General features: G+C 42.2%; 1 non-coding gene across 1 annotated transcript; it reads left to right on the plus strand.

Annotated features, from left to right (window-relative positions):
* The first annotated feature begins 12099 nt into the window (after window positions 1-12099).
* Window positions 12100-12173, plus strand: trnai-aau (transfer RNA isoleucine (anticodon AAU)). The gene has a single exon. It is a non-coding gene; the product is annotated as a tRNA-Ile (tRNA).
* The last annotated feature ends 2095 nt before the right edge of the window (window positions 12174-14268 follow it).

The following is a 14268-nucleotide window of genomic DNA, read 5'->3' on the forward strand; positions in this document are numbered from 1 at the left end:
GCACTTTTAACTACACAGGAAAGACATGTAGGAGAAACACTTGGGTATAAGACAGTGTTGAGAGTTCTGTTACTAAATAGAAGCTGATTAAAGCTCCATGTCAGTTTAGAGTGGTTCAAACGGAGTTCACTTCTGTGTGGCATTTGCCTTTGTATGGAACTTCAGCAGTAATGTATGGGAACATGTTACTCACCATAGCCAGGCAGCTGCACATATTGCCATAGACCATAGAGAAGCTGGGCTCATCGATGGCTTTTTCAAAAACCAGATCAACCACGCCTTTGAGGCGCTCCTCTGTGTCGATGGTGAGGTCCATCACCTGCTTCATCAGCTGGTTAAACATCTGCGGTGTCAGTTTGTTCAGGATACTGCGCACCTTCTGGAAAAGCTCCTGGAGAGGAAAACAGACTACCGACTAAGCTTTCCATTACAAAGATCCCAATCTTTTGTTAAATTCAGCAGTTCTTCCACATAATGACTAACTCCTCACTTTCACCAAATATTTACTCTGCCATTTGGAACTTCGTCATGAACAAAAATCACTCAACTTTGCTATATAGACCGATAAAGGCATCATACATCAATCACACTTTCCGAGAAGTGTAGCACTGGCAGCAAACAGTTTATCAAATCTTATCAACTAAAACCCCTCATGTGCTCCAAATTCAAATTAAAAGAAAACCCATTAGAACCAGCTACAAGAATTTTAGATTTAATCAATATATAACTCCTACAAACAAAAAAAATATATACATAATAACCAAATCTGATCCAATAATAACCCTACCGACCAGACAATGCAATGAAGATCTGTCAATCTCTCCAAATGCTGAATTGCACACAAATTTGCAAGAATATTTTGAACACAACCACTGGGTGTTAACCTATAATATATACAAGATCATCCACAGAATACACTACAATATCTACAATACTCTCTCACCAAAATCAACACCACAATCAACACAAGGAACAACAAGCACACAAGATCTGGTCCTCAGTATCATCACACCCCCTGTTTACACTAGAAACCAATGTCCCCCTGCATAGCTACATTCGTGCACACTCCCCGCACACCCACCCAATTAAACAACGACTCTATAATTTAAATATCCAATTCTTGAAGAGCATATCGCAAAAAAAATTAAGTAGCTTTCAAGACCACCATAACAGGCTGTGACTCTGAAATCTGAAAACAGGGCACAGCGGAGTGAGGTGCTGACCTGAGTTTTCTGGGTCTCGGGGTTCTGGGTGTTCTCCCTTTTCCTGCCAGGTTTCCAGGCATTCTCAGCCTTCTTCAGCTGCACCTCGTCATTCACGGACACGTTGGTAATGATCTTGCGGGGAGGCAGCCGTCTCGGGCCTACACTGAGCAGCTGAAGCAACGAATGGGTGCTCTTTATTATGGGCGGTAACAATGTCACAAAGACCTCGGTCACATAAGATGACCAGGCGCTCATTCATTTGTGACAGAAGAGAAGGGATGAGCGGAGAGACCCACCGGTGCACCCCTGCCTCCAGGAATTGCCCTGCTGAAGTCTGCAGAGGCTGGGTTGAAGCCTGGGTCTCTGGCGATAATGCGAGGGCCCACCTGCTGCAGGGGCAGCTTGTTTTGTTTGATCTAGAAAACAACAGAGTCAAGTCGAAGTCCATCAGCCCCTCTCCATGGAATGGTTTTAAAGGTCCCCTAAGGCCAATGTTTTAGCAGGCTTACCTTGTCCAGTACCACATCAGAGATGGGAGGAAGCCCCTCTGGCTTCTGCATGCACGCAGGCATGAACTGGAAGGCCAACAGGAAGTCTCTATCATACTGCCTCTTCCCATCCTTCAGCTCTGGCTCTGCATGCAGAGAGGGGTACAGTGAGCACCTGGAGAGAGGAATCACCTCTCTGTCAGGACACTGGGCCTGCCCCACAGGAGTGTCCTCTTTTGGCTTCTTCCAGGTGTTGGATAAACTAATAGCTGTAAATCATAACAAATCGGTCTGGTGTCTTTTTAGTGTCCTAACATAGCATGTCATGCATGTGGTTATTTACCTTGACTCAAGCTTTGCCTAAGATTGGACTGTAAAATGGGCTCCACTTTATCCTCCAGCAAGACCTCTGGCTCCTTCCCAGTCTCTTTCAGCTCTGCCCCAGTGGAGGCTCCACAGGCCTGGACTGCCTCTATAACAGCCTGGCCTGGGAGAGTGAGGCCTGAAGGAGCAGCAGTGCTGGAAGGCAACGAGGGCGTCAGCGTGCCTGAGGCAACCGCCTCTCCGGCTGCTGGACTTGCAGCCTTCGCCGGACAGTGGGCCTCCAGGGCCAGGCCGACACTGACATTCCCCTGCTCTGCTACCTGGCTGTTCAGCTGCTGGGATTTGAGGTAGAAAATGCGAGGATAATGAGGGTGTGGACATAAAAACTAGCAAAAGACGGAAAAGATGGAGAGAGAGAGGGAGAGAGAAAGAGAGAGAGAGATACTGCACACACATGCAGAAGAAGGGGAATGGCAATGAGGGTGGGGGGGTGAGCACAGCACAGCACAGCACAGCACAGCATAATTAGAGAAGTGAGAAGAGAAAGAGGCAAAGAGAGAGAGAGATGAAATGAGAAAGCACAAGAGGGCAAAAGATCCAGCCGCAAAGGCACAAAATGTGTGTGTGTGTGGAGGTGGGGGGGGGGGGGGTGAAGACACAAAGACAGCAAGAGATAGCAGACAAGCATGGGGTGCTTAAATAAATGGGCAGGAGAAATAGAGAAAGAGAGGAAAGAGGAACACTGTTAACATTTAGGGAAAGAGGACACAAAGTAAGTGCAACGGCGCAGTAGTGAGTGTTCCCTTTACAGAGAAGCCTTTCCTCAGAGGAGCTGAGGTGCTCAGGGTTTGGCTGAATCCTTCTTACAGGGCCTTTACGTGGGCTGTCTGTGTAGAGGGAACACGAGGGAAGATCAGGAGGATTCGAGTGGCTGTGAGGGAGAACTAAGATGGAGGCAGACGAAAGAATAGGCACGGCAAGTCGGAACATCAAAACACATCTGAGAAGCCTTCTTAAATCAGAACAGCCACAATCACACAAGCTACTGGAACCAGTCAAATATGACGGAGGAGGGTCAACGGTGTGACCGAATCACTGAAGAAGGAAGAGAGAATGGCCGGAAATCAAACTACACCATCAGATTTTGTTGCTGATTGTATGATGCTTTTAATAGGACAAGAGAATGAAAGCCAGCCAAACAACCAAACAATCAGCTCAGAGCTTATTATGAGGGAGGACTAGATGAGAGAGTACTTTAACCTGTGGAGTGGATCACGCGAAGCAGCGGCCTGCAGCCGATCAGGGGCTCGGGCTGCGGGACTGAATGGCTTACCTGTGGAGCAGTAGGGGTAGTGCAGGGACGTCCCACTGGTGGGCTTGTGTTCTGGCTAATGGCTACTCCTGACATGATCTCCTCTGTGATATCCTTGCCATCCTGGTTAGGGTCTCGGATACGGATCTTAGCGAACAGCAAGTTATTTGCATCTATTAAGTCAATCCACAATTAAATTAATTTCACCTCTGAGGCAGGGGGAATACTCACTGTTTTCTTTACCCTCTTAGTGGGTGGAGGCTGCTGAGCTGTATGCAATATTATGGATGGAGATTTGGTGTATATGGTCTGGCCAGGATAGTATGAAGGCCCTGCCACTAGTGGTGACCAAAAAAAAGCACTGGTTTCAGTTAGAGAGCAAACGAAAAAGCAGTTTCAGCCAGCGGGAATACCCAGAAGAAAGGTCTCTTTATCGGTGAGAGCACGCGTGTGGGTTTCCCAGGTGGGGGTAGAGAAAGGGAAGTCCAAACTCACCATATGCTAGTGGGCAGTCTGCAGGAAAGAGCCCAGGGTAGAATGTACTGGGTCCTGTGGGCTGGACGGAGTACTGCTGGGGATGTCCCACGTAGGGAAGGCCACTGTGGTGATACTGAGAATGAAACAGAACAGCAGAAGTAAAGGGCCTAGCACCAGACATGGCCATTCATATAGGACACTCCTAAAAGAGATATTCGAAGCAGTAAACAAACAAAAAATACAAAAACATTTAGTTTTTACACTGAAAAAAAACTAAACTAGAACTTCTCATTTCTGCTTCCAAGATAAAACATATTTTTATCTACACATTTTAGGAGCAGTTTATTTATTGCTGGCCAACCTGTTTATAGACAGATTTTCAACCCATTTGCTACACTGTGTACATATTTGCACAGGCGCTTTTCTCTGCTCTGGGTACCTGAGGCACGTAGTACTGGAGTACGTAGTACTGGCCGGTCTGGGATGAGGTGAAGGGCATGGGTGTCAGGAACATCATGATGGGCTGGCCGGACACGGGTCGAAAGGAAGCGCTGTTACTTGGAATGGCAGGCTGGGCTGTCTGCATCTGAGGGCTCTGGAAAAGCTGGGAGAGGAGAGGAGTGGAGAGTGAGGGTCACAGAGCAGCGTGGCGTATGCCGCAGCAGCCGGCTCAGACGCTCGGAGTGAAGACTTTAGTCAAGAGTTGAGTCGTGGACTCTACAGCAGTTGTACTGGGAATGTTGAGGAGATATATACATAAAAAAAAAAAAAAAGTTTAAAATTTTCAAGGGATTTTGAATGTCCTATTATGCTAGGCATGCAAGATACAAAAAGAAAACCTTTCAAGAGTCTGTTTCACATGCATGGCACTAATACAAGGGTGAATGAACTAGCATGAAAAATTAAACAATTACAATGATGGATGCAGCTAATTAGCCATGATTGCAGGAGAGGGGATATATATGTAAAAAACAACTAATCTTGAATGTAAATTTGTACCGATAACCTGAGTCTATCAAAGCCAATGCTGACAAAATATGACATGAGCTAGAATTCAGAATGTGACAAAACCCCCATCCCAGTTGGCTTTGATGCTCAGAATGGGAACATAGTGAGGGAATTCCTTCTACATGAGAAACAGTAAAATGAGCCTAAGAGGTGATTCTCACATACTGTCTCCCACCGAGCTGTTGCCATCTTAACATTTTCTGGACATAAAATCCTCCCTCCAGCAGTTATGCAGGCAGGCAGAAATGAACCTTTGTATGGGCTCCTGGGTAATGGAGCAGCCATACCATGTCCAAAACAGATTATTAAAAAGCACTGGAGTCCAAAGGAAATAAAGAGAAACAGACTAAAAAAGACTAAACATAAAAGACTAAACATAGGTGCTGGCATCCTCCGAACTGGGGAGCAGAGTGGCGCGCAGGTGCACCACTGAGCTACTGGAATGTCTTTCAATGCATTTTTTGAAGACTGCAAAATTACCTGAATGGATCTCAATCCTCCCTTGAATATTGAAGCAGGAACGAGAGAGAAGCTAGTGGAAGAACGCACTAATGGGTGTGGAGGGTCAGAGAGACTTCAACACGCTCACATACACTGGCACACACAATTTAAACAAATCTTTAAACAAATTTAAACCAAACCAAGTTTTGTTTTTTTTTAAATGACGGAATTGAACACTGTTGTTACAGTGGAATTGTGAGGTCAGAGGCAGAGCAAATGTGTTCCACTAACCTTCCTGGCCCTTTAAGTGCACTACTGCAGATAGACTGAAAACAAATTTCACCTAAATAAAATCACACTGTAACACTGAAAACATAAACACAGACAAGCACTGAATGAGTGGTAAAGGGCATTAAAGCCTAAGTATTACATGGAGATCACCGCTCACATTTTCAATTCTTTCCTTTGACAAAACAACTCACATCAACAGCCAAGGCACTGCACTGGCTTTCTAAAAGGAGATGGCAGATGGCACTATCAATTAGCTTCACTCAAAAATGGGAGAAAACAAGGAATGCGGCATGTTATGCGCTCGTGCACATAGTTCGGTCACACGTCTCTGCTATGGTCTTCCAACGTACACTGCCCTTGATATGAGGCAATATGGCCACCTACTGTAAGCTCAACCTTGGGTCACGATATCATGCAGAGCCTTCATAATACCCTATGCTTCTGTGCATGTGCTAGTCAGATTCAAGCTCAAATATCGTCTCTCTCAGCTAGCACAGCCCGGCCTCATCTGTCTACAAAACTTCCAAGAGGTCTCCGGTACACTAGACAAATGTTGCTGTTTTGTATTCACAGAGAACATTTATCCAAGTATGTGTACTATTCAAAAAGCTGGGATGCGGCTGGGAGACAGGAATCCATCTGCCTCTGAGATTGATGTGTGAGTTGGGGAGGGGAGTGCAGTGGCTAGAACACTAAACTTGGCGAGGTTTTACCACAGGCACACAGAGGAGCATGCAGCATACAGTGGGAGGTGCTGCGCTGCGGCGGCGGACATTAGCTGCTGGTGGGCAGGATGAGAGAGCAAACTGGGGGTGGAGGAGGGTGGGGGGAGCCAGGCAGAGACTGTGGGGGCAGGATGCGTGCAGACGCATGTCACATGCTGCAGGAATCTGGACCATGTTGCTGACAAGTTCATTGAATGTTTTGAAGCCAACTACAGCACATGCATGTCTGTGTTGTATCTGGGCTTGGTGGATTAGGGTCAAGGAAGACTTATTTTTAGCTGAAGATGTCTATCAATAGCAACACACTTAACTGCAGATAACCATATTTACTGCTAAACTTTGGCTGACATCTCAAGTGAGGCGCACTTCATACAGAATGAATACAAGAGTTAATTTATTGTCTTGTGCAGTTCAATATAACAAGCTCATGGTTCATTGCAGGTGGAGCCACCGTCCTTGTTGATTGAAAACCTTAAGAAGCAGAAGCAACAGTCCTATTCCAAGCTAGAGAAAAAAGGCACAGGACTCTCACACAGCAGACTCTGAAATGGAGGATCTCTCACATTAAGGTATGGCTATGCAGCCTTGAATTTTTATCTCCAGACATTCTTGTGTGGTTCCTAGATTTTTCCCACATTCCAGTCCTTTTCTCAAGTACACTTTAAATAGAAAATAAAGTAATTAATTGAAGGGAATAGCCGGTGCCATCTTTATTCTGAGCTCAATGTTGCATACAGACGAGGTATTGACCACAGAATGTCTAACAGTCTCAGGTGGGTTCAATATTTCTACATTTTCATCAAGTTACAAAACCATTTTTTTTTTAAAATTGTATCTTTAGGTGGTATCCTGGCCTCAATCCTGGACTTGCCACAGAGGCCATATTTGGTCATTCTCACTTCCTGCTTACTTCTGAAGCCTAATTTGGTCTTTTACAATTCCTGCCATCATATTATTACATTAATAATTTCATTTTATTACCTCACTTGAGTACACCTCTAGCTGGATATTGAACCACTTGGTTGTAATCCTAAATGAATCATGAATGACGCAATCAAAGGATCACTGCTTGAAGCCAAGCAAAAAAGTTAGATTTTTCACATTCACAGACATGAAGAACCAGCAGGACGAATCAAGACTCATGTGAACTGTGTGGGAAAGTAGACTTTTCACATACTGTAGAACAAAACCGCTTTGATGAAGTTGTAAGCAAAGAGCTATTAAGAACATAAGCCTGTGTAAATCCTGATAAGCAATTGTAGTTCAGAAGTGTTTGAATATGTGTATTGTTTGTTTGTATTTTCACAGGCCAAAAACAAGTACTGATTAGCAAGATTTACTACCTCCCAGTACACCATTTCTTTTTACTGCCTGAGTAGATGTTGATGGAAGTCAAAAGGCCAACAGAAGCAACAGCCATCTGGTGGTTGCTTCCAGACTACCAGATCAGCTTGATATTCTCTATTGCCTCTCTCTGGCAGAATACCCACCAGGTCATTCCACATTTGCATAGTTTTGGTGATGCTCTTTGCTTTGGCTTCAGTGTCACTTTGGTGGGCTTCTTTGGGTGGGATGATTCCCCCGCTGAGAGTGTGCGGGCTGTTGTGGAGAGAGGATGTGTCTCCAGAGTCACATCCAGACCCACATATGGCCAGCGCAACCAGAAAAGCACAGGTGAGGAAGGCAAGGCTTCTGAGAGCTACCAGCCAAGCAGGTGTGGACAGAAAAGAGGTGCTCTGTAGCAAAGAGAAAGGAAGCTGATTGCTTGGTATGTAAAAGGACAGAAACCTGGAAGCTGGTGTGGATAGTATGAAACCCACCAAAAATGAAAACAACAGCTTCATTTGGAAAGAAAACAAAACAAAAAAAACAAAAAAAACCCCACAAAATGCAGCAAGAGAGAACAGGTATTTGCTTATCTTAGATAAATCAATGTTTGAAATAATCAATGCTTTAAAAAGCATGGTAGCCAGGAACAAAAAAGTAACCAAAAGTATTCAAGTATCCATTTTTTTATATCAATTTTTATCTCTGACAAAGAAGATGTGGAGGGGAACCTGGGAGCCTGTTGGACAGGGTAATGAACTGGATTGCAGGCTCAAACACTGTATGCACTTATATGCACTTGAAGGACAGTGTTCACTACCAGTTCTGTGTACGCCTTTTTTTCTATCGTCACTTTGTATCAACTGGGAAGGAGCAACTGTCATTCACACCCAACAGGAATGCAGCTAGATGTGATCTTGAGAATTCTTGGCTATAGAATCGCCAAAAACTATCTTAAGCACTTTAGCACCATTCTAAGACAACCATTGACAATAATTACTCACCTTAATGAATTCTTTGTCTGCATCTTGGCTGCATCTGAGCTGGTGGTTGAAAAGCAGGGCCCGCAGCTGTCGGTTCTGGTGCTGGATGTCATACTGCTTAGCTGTCTGACAGGCCCGCACAACTCGTAGGTCTGTTCAAGGTGGCACTTGTACACCTCAATTTCCATCGTAATTGTCCTGTACAACCATTAAAAATTTGACAGAAGTTAAAAAACAGCAGAACGGTTTGTTACAACTGGAAAAAAATAAATAAGAAAATATTGTTTGTTGTTGTACATGAAAGTCAGAGAGCCATGAGGATAAGCCCTCTTGTCCAAAGTTCTGATCAGCAGTTATGACCTCCTAACACTGCAATCAAAATGCACGGGCAAAAGATGCATTACTGAAAAAACACTCTGCAGATCTGGATTTCATGTCACCACAGTCAAAGTTGAAGGCTTTGTTCGGTGAAAAGAAAACAAATATATCAAAGTTGGTGTTATACTCAGTAAGAACTCAGTACAGTAAGAAACTGCAAAATACTCAGAAAACTCTGTGCATGAGTCAGTGGCTCAATAGTCCAACTAAAATCAGCCAGGACCACAGTTTAGTTGGGTTAAACATGAGTCAACTAAATCCTTAGTCAGAGAATGATATTCTGTCTTTGCTGCTTACATGATCAGCTTCTTTCAAATAGCCATGTAAACTTAGTTATTTAGGAATAATATCAAACTACATGTGGGCCATCAGATCCTGTTTGCCCTTGAAGACCCACTCACAATCTTTGCCCAAGTCCAGCACTGGACATGCATTACCTTGCACAGTTTCACAGCTCTGGCACTGCAATCAACAATGCATACGTCTTAACTAAGAAGGCAACAGTTCAAATGGAAAACCTACTTCCTCTCTGGGAGTGAAGGAAGCCAGCTGCTTGATCTTCAGTGTCTGGTTGAGTCTTGGATGCATCAAGCACAGGGACACCAGCTGATACCCCATGGTTGAGGTGCTCCATATATTGTGCAAGGATCGGTTCGTTATAATCACCATTCTGCATTTTTTAACAGCAGCAACAGCATAAAATGGTTCAGGTAAGGGTGCATCATTGGAAGACTTTCACTAAAATATGTCCTCACCATGTCTCAAATACAGCAATACCTCTTAGAAGCCATTGTACTGCACACAGAATGGACAGTCTCAGCAGTTTCTGTGCTCATATGGAACCTCAGTGTTTTGATTACAGAACCAGCAATTCACAATGACATGAACTGGTTTCTTCCCATTGAATAGGGAGTTTATATATATATATATATATATATATATATATATATATATATATATATTAAAATTGTGAGCAAGGATCTTTCATTTTACAGACTAAAAATGAAAGTGACAAATAAATGTATGTGACAAATAAACCAAACTTGAAACTTTATATAAATAGCTTCATGTTAAATATAGTTTATCAGTCATTAAAAAAAACATTCTATTAATTAAGAATGTTTATGAAAGTTAATTTAAACTAACTAACAATAAATGAACAGTCGAATATTGTAGTTCAAACAGTCCGATAGCTGTAGTAATGGCTTAACTCATTTTGCTTATTTAGAGAGAACGATAAATTTGAAAACCCACAGGTTTGTGAATTTGGGTCTCTAAATCATACAAAAGTAGGTTTTCTATTGCTGAACAGTTAGCTAGCTAACAAACTACCAGCACCTAAACGATCAAAGTTGAAAGCTGAACAATGAAATGGTTCCACAAGGAATGGTTTATAGCCCCGAGTTTGACACTCGCTGACCTCAACTGTTAGCTAGCTAACTAGCGTATCGCTGTGATAAAGCGATACAATCTTTAGCAATGAGGACATGAATAAAGTATCCTTTACAATTTTCACAATATTGTGAAATTTAATTTGCTGGCATTGGAGGTTATTAAATATTCACAATATCAATAATAATTCCTTGGCTCACAGAATCAGACATTACATTTTTGCTGTTATGGCAGCTGTTATAAAGATCATATTTATACAAAACCCTGTTCAGTTAGTGCTAGTATTGAGGAACCATTGCATAACTAATAGCGGTACAGAGACAGAAACATCATGTGTTCAGATGAATAACTGGATGTGTGTGAGACAGTCTGTGAGAGGTTTGCATTTGTGTGTTGCATGACTATGAGTGGGAAAACCATATAAAGGTAAAAACATTACCTCTGCAACAAGGATCTCTTCTATTTGAAGGAAAGGTTTAAGTTAGACACAGTCTCAACAGAGTAAGTTAAATCTGTCTGTGTTAAGACCAGTTGACATATCAGTGGTTTATCACTGATTATGTCTGCCACTGAGATACCACAAATTAAGCTTTCCAGATTCCAAGACATACAGTTGTGCAGTGTGAGCCATACATCAATTTGAAAACTTCAAAAGTCACGTAATGTGTGCATGGCATAAGCGTATTAGCAGGTCCCGAAAACATTTGCTATCAGAAAGGATTTCATCATAGAAAAAAACTACAAATTCTAGACTTGAGAATGTGAGCATCAATCCCACTAACACTCACATACTAAAAGAGCACTCTACCACTTGACCTAGTTCTCCTAGAGTGGGACTTGTTTGCAGATCGGACAAAAGCTGAAGACACAGTGGAATGGCAATTCTCTAGGAGATCATACCAAATCCTGCATCCACCCTAAATATTTCATCTAGCTGTGAAGTCAAAAAAGCTTATTCCTGAAATGACAGGAATAGTTCTTGCAGATTCTGATATGCTATGCAAACACTATAAAATGTGAGCTATGTTAGATCTGGCAGCCATTGGCTCTAACTGTCTCTTTTTATTGAGTTAAGCAATGCTTACAGAATAACTTTCTATGGCTTCAAATACTTCCAAGAATTAAACCTTGCAGAGTTCTGTAGCTAGACACATTGTCTCTGTAGGTTTGACATGTTCATTTGACAAACTAGCTAAAATAGCATCTTTTGGTTTGAATAAATTGCCCCTTAGACCCAGACAAAAAATTGCTCAAAATCTTTCTGCTTATTCATGCAGCAATGACACAGATTTCCAAAGAAAGAGGACGTATGGTTAAAGCTAGAAAAAAATGCCTACTCTGTGCTCAGGCAGAAAATCTGATATTTTAAATATGTCCCTAAAAGGTTTATATTCCTTGGCTCACAGAATCAGACATTACATTTTTGTTGTTATGGCAGATTTCATGGTGTAATAGACAGCACTATGTAACTCACAGCAATAAAGCTCAGTGGACTTTGCAATTGATGATTTCGTCACTGTGTACAACTGCACTGAATTGCTCTTTAACAAAAGCTTCTCCACATTTGCTTTTGAAGTTTAATTCAAAAGTTGGCTGCAGAATAACCATTTGTCAGAGGGAACAATAAGTGTCAACTTTCACCTATGCTCGGTCGAAAAAGTGGCCGTAATCTTGTTGACACCAAGTCTACAATTTCATGGAAAGGTTCCCTTCAGTGCTGCACCAAAAACTGCGAAATGAACGGAGAAAGGCCGATTAGCTCAGTTGGTCAGAGCGTGGTGCTAATAACGCCAAGGTCATGGTTTCGATCCCCATATGGGCCATGTGGGTTTTGTTTGATGAATGACCCCTTGTCAACAAACCACCTGTTTGAACTTGTGTTGCTTATGACATTGCTTGTAAATCACAATCTGCTAAGACATGTTCCAAGTACATGAGAGTGTGTTCTTGATTACAAAACTTTACCCATGGATTTGTGCTTGTTTACAAATCTTGGACAATGCAGAGAAAAGTATGAAATCAGAGGGACTCTGGCATTAGTGTAAGGCTCTCGATCGCTGTGTGAATAGGTCAAAGAAGCAATTCCAGAGGCATGCAGACAACCTGCATCCTCCCCATCAAATTATAGCCAGTTAGGTGTCTGGAAGTGCCAGGGAGTTCAAATCCTTTAGTCTGAAATGTGTTGGGATATGATTATGCCTGCCACTGAGGTCTGACAGCTCCACAGTTGCCTTGTGAAAAGAATACAGTATAGACCGGCACCCACATACATTACTGTACACATCAGAGATCAGCGCAGGAATATCAGTTTGTAAACCCGCCAAATCTGCCCCCACAGGCTCCCTGAGTTCTACTAATCGCTCCAACACCTTGTTTCAACCTCAGTTTCTTTTTTTTTTTGAAGCGCATGAGGCAGCTTCAGCTATTTCCACAGGCAATCATATTAGATGTGCCATCAGTAACCAGACATGTGACTTTATTTTATTCCCCATTCTTCCATAAGAGAGGATTTCACACAGGCCAAATTTTCAGCCGTATGCGCCTGCAGGAATTTCACAACACCAAGTAGTGTAGACTTCAGAAATGTGTTGTCATCTACAAAATGGCAGGTCACAGCCAAGAAGGCATCCACATTAAGAGATGTCCACATATCTGCTGACAAACTCATTGCAGGAATTTTCTGGACCTCAGCTTTGGCCTTCTCTTTCTCTTATTGACATTTGGCCTCAACCATGGCCTTTACAGTCTAAAGGGAAGGAAGAAAATAATTATATATATTTTTAATACTACTCTCATAATGTATCCATGTCACCACACATACCTTCCTAGTTAGGAGAATATAAGTTGAATCCAATTTTGCTACCAAGTCCCTGAAGCTTTTATCCTCAACTATGCTAAATGGCTGTGTGTCTCTAACTATCATGGGGACCAAAGCCTCATCTAGCTCTTCCTTTCTGGTCACTGCTTTGTAAAGATTAGATTATACTTTGTCACCAAAAAATATAGTACTCACCAATGAAATTCACTTTATAATCCAATCCAAACTGCAAATATATATATATATATATATATGTATATACAGTATATACACATTTTATATACATGTGCATAATAACGTTAACACCTTGTGACAACTGATAAATAAGCCAAATGACATTGGCAAGGGTGACAGTAGGAAAAACTCACTGGAATGGTGGAAGGGACTTGGAAGGTGTCAGACTCAAAAGGGAACTCATCCTCCTTCGGTTAACCCTGGATAAACCTGGCCAGAGATGAGTTGGGTAGAGGATGGCTGACAAATTGTAAGCATGAAAGATACACTACAGCATTCCTACACAAAGACATCATAGGAGATAGAAACAGAGCACAGTTCACCTGAATAGAACACCTGGGTAGAAATACAGTAACTCATTATTATAACAGTACAAAGAAATGAAATGTGGATCATCCAGGTGAGGTTCATCTGCTAATCTGCACATAAATATTGTTTGTGACAGTGCAGAATGTTGCAGGTAAATGGAGGGCAAGGTGCTGTCATTTTAAGCATTTTAAGGCAGGTCCAGGAAGGAGAAACCCCAGCAGGTAGGAAGAGTTAGTGGGGAGCACAGATAGCGCAGCACTCCAGAATCATGTACTGGAGCATGGTGTGTCCACTGGGGGGAGGTGGGGTGGTTGGAAGAGCATAAAAGACTGTTGTTACTGCAAAGATTCATTTAGACCTTTCATTTGGACTGTTATTCTTTTTGTAGGGGGCGGGGGGGCATGTATTTAATGAAATAATAACGAAAAATTAATAGATTAATTCATACCAACTCAAATTTGCTGGTAAAGAAATAATTTGTAAGGTAAAAGTTATTTTAAGAGTGATGTTAAGGAATTTTTTAAAATGTTAATTATAATTTCATTAGAATAATTCTA

The sequence above is a fragment of the Electrophorus electricus genome, unplaced genomic scaffold, assembly GCF_041902795.1.
Source record: "Electrophorus electricus isolate QZ-2024a unplaced genomic scaffold, ASM4190279v1 Scaffold76, whole genome shotgun sequence".
Lineage (NCBI taxonomy): Eukaryota > Metazoa > Chordata > Actinopteri > Gymnotiformes > Gymnotidae > Electrophorus > Electrophorus electricus.